Consider the following 11,789-nt stretch of genomic DNA (forward strand, 5'->3'; position numbering starts at 1 on the left):
TGTCTATCTATCTACCTACCTCTCTCTCTATCCATCCTTCTATATGTCTGTCTATCTATCTACCTACCTCTCTCTCTATCCATCCTTCTATATGTCTGTCTATCTTTCTATCTGTCTATCAATCTATCTATCTGTCATCTCCCCAGGAAATCATTCACACATAACACCCTCAATGATTCTGCCATGATTCTCATTCTTCAGGTGAAAAAGCACCTGATGGAGTCACCAGTTACCTGAGGAAGGGGACACAGCCATAGGAGATGGAGCTGAGACGTGGCCTCACCTGCCCTTTTCATTAAAGGTGTGTGATTCACAATCACACTTACCTTTGACCTGCTCCAGCGTCATGGTTACCCATATTCATTTGTATACACAACTATATTCAATTTTGTTATTGTTCTGTAGAATATCTTGCAGTAATTCAGTCAGCATTATAAATACCCACTGGGTATTTAATTGTATTCCACCTTACTATTACTGTTCAGAGTCCCTGGAATACATCTTTTAACCCAGTTTTTTGAGTTTGTGAAAGAGTTCTCTCTGATAGGGTACAGAAGGTGAATTTCACTTGTATGAGCTTCTGAATCACAAGGATTCCAAAGGAGTGGGAATTTACAGTACAGCCGGCTTCTAGAGAAGCCCATGGGAGCCCATAGAAGTGCCTTGCTACCTTTGACCAGCGCTTCTGGTCATGGCTAAATTTGGTTCTTTGTTTTACTGTTGATGTAATAATCAGTTACTCTCTGATTACTATTAAACTATTTGAACTATTCCAGATGTAGTTTAAAAACATCTCACTTAATGTTCTCGCTCCCCCCAGGAGACAGGACTCAAAGGGCTCAGTTTGACCGTGGGAAGCAGCCCAGGGACCAGAGCCCTGTTTCCATGGCAGGTAGAGGTAAGTAAGGAAGTGCCATACAGCGGTTCTCATTGCTTCAAATTATGTTTGCATGAAATACCTCTTGATACTTCACAAAGAGAGTGCATTGCTCAAATCCAGATGTTTTATGGGAGAGTGATGGAAATATTTGTATGACTGAATTCTAAGCCTGAAGTTGAAGCATTTCCTTCGCTGAAATGTTTGAGGACTTTTTAAAATTTAACTTTATTATTTTATTGAACGGTAGTTAATGTACAATATTATATAAGTTACAGGTTGTACAATGTAGTCATTCACAATTTTTAAAGGTTATACTCCATTTATAGTTATTATGGAATAGTGGGTATATTCCCTGTGCCGTACAATATATCCCTGTGGCTTATTTTATACATCATAGTTTGTACCTCTTAATCCCCTCCCCCTATCCTGCCCCTCCCCCCTTCCATCTCCCCACTTGGAACCACTAGTTTATTCTCTATATCTGTGAGTCTGCTTCTGTTTTTGTTTTATTCACTAATACCAGCTGTATTTTTTAGATTCCACATATAAGTCATGTCATACAGTATTTGTCTCTGTCTGTCTTATTTCACTTAGCATAATGTGGAGAGAACTTTCATTTATAGGGAAGATATTAGCTGTGCTGAGGGACACTCACCACCCAGTCTGCCATGAGCCCCCATGACAGATGTAGAACCATACTGTTTCCATGGTCAGTTATTAGGGTTTATGCGTCTGCCCTTACCCAGGCACAGAAAACGTGGATTTTTCCATGCCTTTGCCAGAAGATACGACATTAAAATGCCATTCATTTGGGTCAACCAACCACTTGAAAGATGCAATATTTGGGGAGGATGGCTTGAAGGACCATGGCTTGTAGATAGCATAGGTGTTATTTTCAACTCACCCTGGACCACCCAAAAGCTGAGTTCTTAGACCACTGCTGTTGTAGTTCTCCACAGGATTGCTACCTACCTCTGCACAGTACTTTGTTAGTACGCACTGGATGTTAAAATGAAAATATTTATAGCAGAGTGCATTTCCAAATTATGTCACTGTGTTCCCTGTGGGGGAATTATTGAAAACATTTTGGGGATTAATGACTCAGAGATATGACTGGAACAGCTTTTCTTCCCAGGAAGAATTGTTGGGAAATGGTTATTCACAGAACAGAAGGGGTATCACTTTTTCCTTTGGCTGCCAAGAAGCTCAGAAACGCAATTATTTTTAAATATCTTGTCATTGTGGTTCACAGGGACATAAAGACATTTCAGGTGAAGCAGTTGAAGGAACAGTACATTTTAAAATATTCTGTCTTCTGAGGGACAGGGATAAATTGGGAGGTTGGGATTGACACATACACACTACTATATACAAAATAGACAACTAATAAGGACCTATTGTAGAGCACAGGGAGCTCTACTCAGTACTCTGTAATGACCTATATGGGAAAAGACTCTGAAAAAGAAGAGATACATGTGTATGTGTAAGTGATTCACTTTGCAGTACACCTGAAACTGACAGAACATTGTAAATCAACTACACGCCAACAAACGCTTTAAAAATAAATAAATAAATACTCTGCCTTCTAAAATCTTTGTGATGGTCAGATGAAATTTATATTTGTTTGTAGAATTGCAAACATATACAAAAGCAGGGAGACGAGTATATTGTTCCCCTCATATACCCATTCCACTGAGTGATTACCACCCCCTGGGTAATCTTGTGGAATCTATAGCCACACCCACTCCCCTCCTGGGACTTCCAGGCTCTTTTTGAGGCTAATCACAGGCCTCAGACAATTGCATTCAGTTATTTAATGATATCTTATTTTGTCCTGCATATTCTCAAGCCATAGACACAGTACATGTAAGGCATGTGGTGGAGAGGCAGGCAGACACATGCATATTTGCACAAACTCATGTGTTTTTTCCATGAGTCACTCAACTTCTGCAGCTGTGCTTGGGTTTGCACTCACTCTCAGCCTTGGAAACTGGCCCAAGACCATCCCTTGCTGGTGAGAGGGTGTCCAGTTGCCAGGTCTGTATGGTGGTGATGGCTCTTACCCAAAATTGTTCCTTTCCTTGGACCCCAATGGCATTTTCCAGAGTGGAAAGATGCAATATAAAAATAAAAGTGTATCTCCCGTTGGAGTTGGAGGAAACCAATCATTCTTTTCTTCCCTCACCCTCTTGTATCTGGAATCACTACCAAGGGCTGCATTTACCAAGGAGACGATGCTGTGTCCTCCTTGGGATTCTGGGAGGAGAAGCCATCCTATCCTAGCATGAGATGACACTACATATGTGCCATCTGCTTAGATCAAGAAGTGACGTGAGTCCAATGCTTCTCAGTACTTCTCCCCTCGTCTGGGAGCCTAGAAGCCCAAAAGCCAGAGAGGCGACACTTGCTCTCCATCTTTTCTTTTCTTCAAAACGCCATGACTGCTTCCATGGTCCCGCCTGCCTGCATCCTTTCAGCTCACTTCTCGGAGATGTTTCCACATAAATCACCACCTAATGCACTATGAAATCACCCACGACGCTGTCCTCTGGAATGTGCTTCGGGGTAACAGCTGCCGTTGGGTTTCTGCTCTTGCAAAATTGGTATTTATGGTAATCCATTTAGCAATTATGATGATCTCAGTTTGTGGGAGCTTGGCAAGGAGATGACATGGCCTGGCTGCTTTGCAGAAGGAAAGGTAATGGACTGAGTTTTCCAGAAGGAGATGACTCAGCGCCTTGAAAGCTGTGCAGAGCAGGGCTGTGCGGTGCTCGTTAGAGGGGAAATGGGATCTCTTTAGGGACACACCCATTATTGGCGACACCTGGGGTTGTCAAGGGTGGCGTGGGCCTTACAGACAATGTGTCCTCAAAGGTGGAAAACCCTCAGAAAAGCATCAGGAGATCATGTCTGTGGAATCTTCCATAGGAGACTTCTGCAGAATAAGGTGTCATCTCAACATCACAGAGACTGAGCAGCTAATGGTTTCTTAAGGTTTTTGCTTGACTTCTCCTCAAAGACGTACAGCACGGCTTGGCACCTGTGGTCTGTACAGAGCCAGAGAGGAAATATTGGGGGCTTTTTCGGCCCTACACGTCGTCTCAACTAAGCTCAGCCTTGCAACAGGTACACAGATATACGCGGTGCCTAAACGGATGCTCTGGGTTGTGTTCCAATAAAGCTTTATTGATTTGAATTTCACATAATTTTCAAGTCTCATAGAATATTGACTTTTTTCATTTCTTTTGACTTTTTTCCCCAACCATTTAAAAAATACATCCTTATTCTTAGCTTGTATACAGAAACAGGCAGCTGGCACGATTTGATGGGTTATTTGATGGGTTACTAATCTATGGGTTATTGTTTGCCATCTGCTAGTATAGATGACCTGTATTAGCATTCTGCAGGGAAACAGAACCTATCGGATATCTATCTATCTATATCTATATCTATATTTATATCTATATCACCTATCTGTCATCTATCTATCTGTATGTCTGTCTATCATCTATCCATCTCAGTCTATCTAATATTATCTATCTAATCCAATCCTCTATCAATCATCTATTGACCTATCTATCTATCATCTATCTAGTTATCATATGTATCGTATCTAGCTAGCTATCTATCCATCTATCTATTTAGCTATCAACCTCTATCTCTGTCTGTTATCTATCAATATCTATTCATCTATGTATGTCTGTATCTATCATCTATCTACTTATCATATCTATTATCTATGTATCTATCTATCTACAGAGAGAGAGAGAGAATTGTTTATGAGTAATTAATTGGCTCCCATGATAATGGAGACCCAGAAGTCCCACCATCTGCCATCTGCAAGATGGAAACCCTTTCCTACTTGCTCACCTGAAGAAGAGAGAACTGAAAGTGTCTGATCCGTGTCCCAGGATACTTCGCAGCTGGGATCGTCCCCTGAGCCAGATTCCTCCGGGTGCATCCACCGTCATTGCAGGAGTCCCAGAGATGAGCTTGAAAGGCTCACCATGAAGTACACATCTCCTGGCTAGCACCCTGCGGTGGGGTCCTCTGGAGATGCTGGGGCAGGGTCCGCTCCCCAGCCTTGGTGTCACGGAGACTGCAGAGCAGGGTGACAGTGTGCCGCTTCCACGCAAAGGTCCGAGGGGCTCTGGGTGCTTCTCTGAACTCCACGGACCCTGGGGCTGTCATTCCTGTCTGTGAGCCATCCAGCCTGGCCCTCCCGTATCCCAGACATTGTTCTAAAAGCAGAACATTTGAAGCTCTAAATGCTTCTATGTGTGGAGGCTGATAGAATCCTCATTTTCCAGATGAGGAAGTTAAGATTTAGGGAGGCGAAGAGGTTTGAGAAGCTGGTGGCTAAAGGTGGTGCCGTTAATAAAATGAAACACAAGGCAATTCACCCATTCAGTCTGATTCCCCTGCTAATACAGCTACTGTGGTCCATGGCCTTGAGGACAAGGAAGGAGGCAAATGGAGAAAACAGATGCTGATTCTGTCCTCGTAATGTCCAAACAAGGAATTGCTTTTATCTGTCTGCAACTGGACTTAATTAGAACGTTAGATTGGTGAGCTGAAATCACCTGCTGGAGTTGGGTCAGACCATCAGACATGCCTGCCTAAGTGGCTTTGTTTAAATACAGCCTGCGATGGATAATTTTATCTGTCAGCTTGGCCAGGCCACAGTGACCAGTCAAACAGTTTAGATGTTTCTGGGAAGATATTTTATACCTGGAATGAACATCTGCATCAGTAGCCTTTGAGTAAAGCAGGTGACCTGCTGTAAGGTGGGTGGGCCTTATCTAATCAGGTGAAGAACATAAGAGAAAAACAAATTTGAGATCCCCCAGAGAAGAAGGAATTCTGCCTGAGTTGCCAGCTTGCTGCCCTGATGACACTGGACGTATGACTGAAACATCAACTCTTACTGAATTTCCAGGCTGCTGGTCTGCCCTAGGGATTTTGGACTTGCCAGCCCTAAAATCATGTGAGCCAATTCCTTAAAATAACTTCTTTCCCTCTCTCGATAGATAGATAGATAGATAGATAGATAGATAGATAGATAGATAGATAGAAGTGATGGATGGATGGATGGATAGATAGATAGATAGATAGATATGATAGAAAAATAGCTAGATAGATACATGTGATGGATGTACCCAGCGGTACATTTGTAAAATTAAAATAGATGTATGATCGCATTGACACGTTATCACCCCAAGTCTGTAGTTTACATTAGGGTTTGCTCTTGGTGGTGTACACTCTGTGGCTTTGGGCAAATGTATAATGACATGTATCCATCATTTTATCATCATACAGAGTAGTTTCACTGCCCTAAAAAACTTCTCTGCTCTGTCTGTTCATTTCCCTTTTTCCCCTAGACCCTGGCAACCACTGATCTTTTTGCTGTCTCCATATTTTGTCTTTTTTTTTTATCATGTCATAGAGCTGGAATCACACAGTAGGTAGTCTTTCCAGATTAGCTTGTTTCGTTTAGTCATATGCATTTAAGTTTCCTTTCCCATGTACTTTTCTTTTCTTTTCTGTAGTTATGTTTTTAATATTTACTTTTTTATCAGGGTACAGTTTCTTTACAGTGTTGTGCTAGCTCCTGCTGCACAGCAAAGTGGCCCTACTGTATGTATGTATACACGTATCCCCTCCCTTTTGGATTTCCCTCCCATCCAGGTCACCACAGAGCACCAAGTAGAGTTCCCTGTGCTATACAGCAGGTTCTCACTAGATATCTATTTCATACCCAGCGGCGTATATAGAGTTCAGAAAAAAAATTGTCTATGTGCCTATTTATAGTAATATCTATAAGCCTTTCAGGATCCCATCAGGGGGATTTCTCTTTCCCCAGCACCACCTCCCCTTCTGCTGTCATCAACTGACAATCACTTTTCTAGTTGTATTCCTCAAGTCATATATTCCAGATGTGGCAACTGGGCAGGCATGCACGTGGACCACTGACTCTATACATTTGTCATCCATAAGCACTCACTTCATTCAACGACCATTTCTTCATGTCTAGCCTCTTCACAAAATACATAGGAGTGAGGACTCACCCGCTTTACCATTTTGGAAACGGTCTATAAATGTTAGAAAGTGTCCTGCCAATATCCATCCTGCCATGCTCAGCTCACAAAAACCCATCTCCTCTTCCAGGATCCTGCCCTAGACTCGCCCCACCGGCATACATCGTGTCTCTGGGCCTCCACGGTACACGGGGTGACCCGCGCCCAGCCCCCAATGGAATGAAGTGATGTCCTCGGGCAGTGAGCCAGCCCAGTGAGGCATGAGGAAGATTGGAGCCATCTGGAGAGGAAATCTCCGTGAGTCTCTGTCTCTCTTTTTTTTTTTTTTTTAATTTTTATGGGAATAGAGTTGCTTTACCATACTGTGTTAGTTTCTGTCGTACAGCAAAGTGAATCAGCTCTACGTATACGTATATCCCCTCTTTTTTGGATTTCCTTCCCATTTAAGTCACCCCACAGCAGTGAGTAGAGTTCCCTGTGCTACACAGTAGGTTCTCCTTAGTGATCTATTTTATACATAGTGTCAGTGGTGGATATATGGGAGATTGGGGTTGACATATATACTCCGTGATTTTCTCTAAATAGCCTGGGTTCAGAAGAAATGGAAGCTTGGCTAGCGGGTGGCAGGACCTCAGTGGTAGCATGGCCATGGGGTATGCAAACTGGACAGCCAACACCTGTAGCCATCTGATGACACCTACAATGGATACATCAAACATGGTGGGTGGCCCATGGCTTAGACGTCTCCTTCTACCACAAGCCCCCAGGGGTGTCTGATTGGAGCTGAATCATGACAAGCCAGAGTTGAACTTGGTGGGATAAGAGCCTGGAGCCAGACATCACTGTCTCTGTGAAGATTTAGGGGAGCACCAGGGACCACCCTCCTTGACCACTAGTTCTGGCATCATGGAACCCAACTTGTCTTCTGAGAACAAATGGGCTCCTTGGGGAACAGGTGAACCACTGAGAAATGCATGAAAGATTCTCACAGCCATTGACAAAGAGGGTAAATCCAGGACGAAAATGGTGGTCAACCTCTCTCTACAAGAGAAGACCCGACCTGGGCACATTACCTTATTTGTGGTATTTTCCGCCTTGTGATCATTTAGAGCAGCTCAGGGATAGGACGGCTTTGTTCTAATCATTTGAGAACTTTGGCTTACGCTCTCCACTCCCCAACCCCGTTCTAAAAAAAAAAATCCTCCAAATCTCTTCTTACCCTCCAGTTTTCCCCTTCTGAGGATGGTCCCACTGTAGTTGACCCTTGAACCACACGGAGGTTCAGAGCACCAAAAATTCGAGTATAACTTATAGTCAGCACTCTGTGTCCATTTGTCCTCCATATATGAGGGTTCAACTAACTTTGGATCGTGTGGTACTATCGTACATACTTAGTGGAAAAAATGTTCTTAGAAGTGGACCCACACAGTTCAAACCTGTGTTGTTCAAGGGTCAACTGTATATATACATAATTATTCAAGTCAGAATCTGGAAGTGGGTGCTTACTGATTCCTTTCTTTCTGTCCTGATACGAATAATGGTAAACCTTAGAGAATCTACCAACAAAGCAATACCTAACCCAGCCACTTTTCCCCAAACCCACTGCGACACTTGGGTTTCTCCCTCCCGGTACTGAATCCACCTCCTTCTGACTGGCCTCTTTCCATCAATGTCCTGGTCATGCTGGACCCAAGGTGTTAATGCACGTCAGACTTTTAGTCTGATGCTGGCATACAGTAGGTGCTACAGAATTGTTACCCGTGATTATTCTGAGAGTAATTACCCACCCTACCTCCCAGTTATTCTTCCATTGTTATAACTCAATTTCTTGTGCCGCTTGAATGGTTTTCCTCCAAATTGCTACTGACATAAAAGCAACCTGGCCTCTATAGTGATCAAACATCATGTATTAAAGGGCTTTCTGGGCAGAAGGATAATTCCATGTCAGGTCCAGTCAAGTTTAACAGTGTGTGACTATGAAAACTGTGATAAGGTGGGTGGTGGAATTTTCATAAGAGATGCTTGTGCCTTAGGCATCAGATGCACATCCTCATGGGAGAAGTCTCGGCAAGGGTTCATCTGAAAGGACCAGGCCACGATGTGTTTGTTTTCATTAACAGTGTGCTTAGTGTTAGAAATCTGTAGCACATGGGTACTCGCTTAAACCAAATATTCATTGGGTGTCATTTTCTTATAGAACCAATATTAAGCATCTCCCCATTCTATGTCAGGTACCAAGTGGTGCTATACACAGCGCAAAAATTGTGCAGCATATTTTGCTTTAACTTTAGAAACAAAATGAGGAATAGCTTGATTACCTTGAGCACTGACGAGCTGAATTTGAAGGAGTTGCAGGTGGAGGCGTGGGTGGTGTCATTGTCATTGGTTGATGGAAGGACACCACCATGCTTTGTTTGGGACAGATTCAGGAAAGAGAAGAAAAATGGGATATCTGTGTGAAACAACTCTAACGTGGTGTTCTCTGACTTTAACGTGCTCACATGTGAGTCTCACATGGTACATCCGAGGCGAGACTTGAGAACATCCATTCGTGGCTGGCACCCAGGTGATGCTGATGCTGGTGGTCCACGTGTTGAGTGGGAAGGGTCTAGAGATGTATTCCAGTGGCCTAACATAGTAGCCAGTAGTCGTCCCTGTCTAACTAAATGTAAATGATTTAAAATAAAAGACAACTTAAAACCTTACTTCCTTGGTCATACTAGCTATGTTTCAAGTAAGTGCTGGGTAGCCGCCATGTTGGATGGCACAGCATAGAATGTTATTCCAACATTGCAGAAAGTTCTACAGGACTGTGTTCGTCTAGAGGCTGGCTGTCACCCAGGAACGTCTAGTTACAATAAGGCTAATGGGTTTTTAATCTTTGGAATTTTTTTTAATTTTAAGATTCTAAGGGGCATGAATGAATACCCACATAAAATTCTGTATACGTAAAGCCCTTCATAATCAGGGCACAGATATACATCCCTCAGAACATGGGGCTCCCTAGATATTCTAAAAAGCCCCGATATGAAAGAGCTAAATCCTGAAAAATGTCCCAAATTGCCACATTTCTAAATATGTTTATTACACATACTCTATACCCCCTATGCAGGGTAGTTATAGAAGTCTACAGCTATTTATATACACGTATCTGCATATTCTCATATTTTCTTACAATTATTTTACATTCTCTAGGTGAGCAAAAGACAAGAAGAGTCAGGCTTCCCAGAAGCGGAATCACGCAGGTGAGTAACCAGCTGAAAAGTCAACCAATCGTGTTGGAAAATGAGAAACTCACATTGGCTACGCTGTCATTGGAGATGCAGGAGGTTGATCCAGTTGAGAAGTCGGGGGCTGTGTTGGTGAGAGGAATGCGAAGTGCTTTGACAAAGACACTGGAGAATTTCATAGACTTAAGTGCAATCACAGTTTATTTATTTTAAATGACTCGTCCTTTGCAGGTCTTCCTACCTGAGGAGATTTCTTCCCGGCGGTGAGTGAGAGATCCAGGTTCCTGGCCAAACTGGTCCTGTGCCATCTTCAACACCTGCCTCCCAAGGTACCCCTGTTCTTATTTGTTGGTTTGTTGCTGTTGGTGTTTATTGTTGCTGTTGCTTCAGTGCCGCATAGCTGGAAGAGAGAAAACACGTACACGCTTACCCATGGGAGGTTTCCATGGTGTACATCCTTCTATTCACATTCCTTTAGCCAGAACTCAACCACACAGACACGTCAAATGCTGAGACCAGCTGGGAGGTGTTTCCAAGCTGAGAAGAGGGACAATTTGGCTTGGGATCAGTTAGTAGCCTCTGCCCATGGATAAAACCCTCTGGTGATGCATATGCAAGCAGTGACGAGACTCATCCCTTGCTGACGGGACTGTACCTTGGTACAGTCGCCTTGGAAATCCATTTCCATCTTGAAAAGCGGAAGGTGACTCAGACGTTCCCCCCATTGGTAGAAACTCTAGAGAATGTCTTGCATGTGTGTCCGTGTATAAGCATGCTCTCAGGAGTAACGCCTCTAATACCGCAACCTGCAGACAACCAACATGTTTGCTGACAGGAGAGCAGATGTATAGAGTGTGAGTGATCAACAATGGAATATTGTACAAAAGTGAAGCAAGTTGACTGAATATACAGGTAACGTCCTCGTGCATTTTAGAAATGCACAGCTGAGAGAAAAGAGTACAGAAGACCAGACAGTGTGCTATCAATGAATAAAGCGAGCAGAATGGAATTCTAATATGTTATTGAGAAATACAGGGATCTTTGGTGAAGTCATTACTATTTTCTTATTGCACATAAAATTTGGGAAAATATTTAACTCTGGTGGGAGTGGTTCTCAAGGAGCATTGAAAGGAAAGGGGATCCCAGAGAGCAATAATGATTCGGAAAAGTTCTCGATGTTTGAAGCGGCTGGTGGATCCATGCTTGTTTTGTTCATTCCTTTGTCTATTCATTACCTTCATATCACTGCATATCTTCTTTTGAAGATTGCCAACAGTTCACACAAAAAGTAAGTTAGTTTTAGGCACAGTAAACTAGTTTTAGCCAGTCCTGGGTGGCTTCCCACCTCCTGGTAATTCTCCATCGTTGAAAGGATCTTTTTGATTCACGAGTAGCTTCTCTACGACTGTCTTCTGCCGTCACCATCGTTTGCAGGGCTTATTCATCAAGAGGTGGTGACCCAACCCAAACTAGGTCCAAACGATTGATCCCGGAGGGAGGAAGCTCCTGGAACCCTTTCAGATTCAGGGCAGAGGACAAACAGACTTGGCTGTTTTGTCTTTAGTTTGTAGAAGATCTTTTCTGGTAGGCTCCAGTCTTTTTCATCAATAGCTGTTCTGCAGAGTTGTGATTTTGGTGTGT

The 11,789-nt window shown here is 43.0% G+C and overlaps 1 long non-coding RNA gene across 1 annotated transcript; it reads left to right on the top strand.

Annotated features, from left to right (window-relative positions):
- The first annotated feature begins 216 nt into the window (after positions 1-216).
- Positions 217-7,132, top strand: LOC308608725. The gene is made up of 3 exons (XR_014014221.1): positions 217-301; positions 821-898; positions 7,049-7,132. It is a non-coding gene; the product is annotated as an uncharacterized lncRNA (long non-coding RNA).
- The last annotated feature ends 4,657 nt before the right edge of the window (positions 7,133-11,789 follow it).

This window comes from Mesoplodon bidens (assembly GCF_964165515.1).
Source record: "Mesoplodon bidens genome assembly, chromosome: X".
Classification (NCBI taxonomy): Eukaryota; Metazoa; Chordata; class Mammalia; order Artiodactyla; family Ziphiidae; genus Mesoplodon; species Mesoplodon bidens.